This window comes from Lupinus angustifolius, chromosome LG10 (genome assembly GCF_001865875.1).
Source record: "Lupinus angustifolius cultivar Tanjil chromosome LG10, LupAngTanjil_v1.0, whole genome shotgun sequence".
Classification (NCBI taxonomy): domain Eukaryota; kingdom Viridiplantae; phylum Streptophyta; class Magnoliopsida; order Fabales; family Fabaceae; genus Lupinus; species Lupinus angustifolius.
In genome coordinates, this window is record NC_032018.1 from 10,838,651 (window position 1) to 10,840,373 (window position 1,723).

The 1,723-nt window shown below is 41.6% G+C and overlaps 1 protein-coding gene across 1 annotated transcript in view; it reads right to left on the reverse strand.

Moving 5' to 3' along the window:
• Window positions 1-1,723, reverse strand: part of LOC109358015 (ELMO domain-containing protein C-like) — a 12,864-nt gene that overhangs the window by 9,327 nt on the left and 1,814 nt on the right. The window lies entirely within an intron of this gene.

Here is a 1,723-nt window from a genome sequence, read left to right on the forward strand (position 1 = left end):
TAAACAATAATGTATCAACATAAACAATAATGTATCAACATACATTTCATAAACTAATATCATAACCATAAGTAATAATATGTGCATAATGTTAATGATGCATGATGTTTATAACTCCATGTGGGAATCCACTTCCACAAGTGCAATATATGCATGCTATGTCATGATCATCCACCTTACACCAATATCCTCCCAATAACCTAGTCGGAAACAAATGAAGAGTACAGGTCCCATACCAAGCCACTTTGTACGCACCAAAAAGCATTTCATAAGCCAATTGATCAATAAGTTCCATAGGAACAGTCCATAACAGGACGGTGTCGTAACAAACGCTTTTTGGGCATCACTCTCATTGATCCAGATTGCAAAGAGGGGTTGTCAGAGATCGTCTAGTTTGGCCTGTGAGAACTGTACGATCCAACAGGATATCCTCTCCTAGGAATACAAGGGACTCGCCTCACCTAGACTCTCCCTCAAGACATTGTTGATGAATCACCGTCCAACAACGCCGTCCCTCTCAACATCACGGTGCTCTAAGTCATCCCGTCAATTTCCTCTCCACTACTCCATTATTAACCATATGCATATGAACACTAACCGCAGTTAGATGATTAAATCTTTTAATCATTATTTACCATGCTCGGCCCACCTTAAGTCATCTCCCTCAGGAATGCTTCTTGTGGGTCCCGATCTTACGTTAACACATAATATAAAAAAAACACATCCCACCACTACGACCATTGTTAAATACCCTGGACGGTCCCAGACCAAACCTCTTACGATCAGCCGATCTTGCTACGTGGTATCCTGGGTTCCTTTCTAGGTAGTGCCCTAATTCACATCATAACTCAAAGGGTAACGTCCCTACCACTACGACTATTGCTGAATCACCCTGGACGGTCACATGGCCAAGCCTCTTATGGTCAGACGATCTCGCTCTGTGGTATCACGTATCCTTTTATGGGCATCGCCCTAAATCATACATCCTTCTCGGAATACTTTCTTTAAAATTAATTACCGAGTTTGTCTATTTAATTCCAACACCTTGAATACTTTACTTTTTAATTCAATTACGGTGTTATACCAAAGTAGTTTATATCACATACCCATACTAGGGTTATTACATACTCAAACAATCAATCCAAATAGTAAAAAACAATTACTGTCTCTCGCCCAAGCGATAATTCCCCAAAAACAATCTCTAAAACATAGGCTCTCTCACCCAAGTGAGGTCCTCTCCTCGCCCAAGCGAGACCCTCTCGCCCAAGCGAGGCTTTGTCGCCCAAGCGACAAAGTTACAGAACCAAAACTTCTCCTCACCCAGTCCTCGCCCTAGCGACGGACTTCTCTCGCCCAAGCGAGACCTGCTCGCCCAAGCGAGAAGGACCTGGACAGAGTTCCAATTTTGCCCTTTTCGGCTAATCAAACGTATTTTCACATGGTTTTTCAAACACATGCATACAGAAAAGTTCCCAACAACATTCATATACCATATTCAAGACATTTCATCATCAATCATATATATTCAAAAGCATTCAAACATAAAAATCTTGGGTTTCTTAAAACCCAAGTTAACCCCAAAACCTTTGAGATGGTTTAGAGGATCCGGGTGTCATATTCGGACACCACTATGTCACGATGTGTTCTCTCTCACCTTATTGAAGCATGATTTAACTTGTCGACTAAGGGTGGTTTGGTTTCAAGGTTCGAACACCGAAATCTT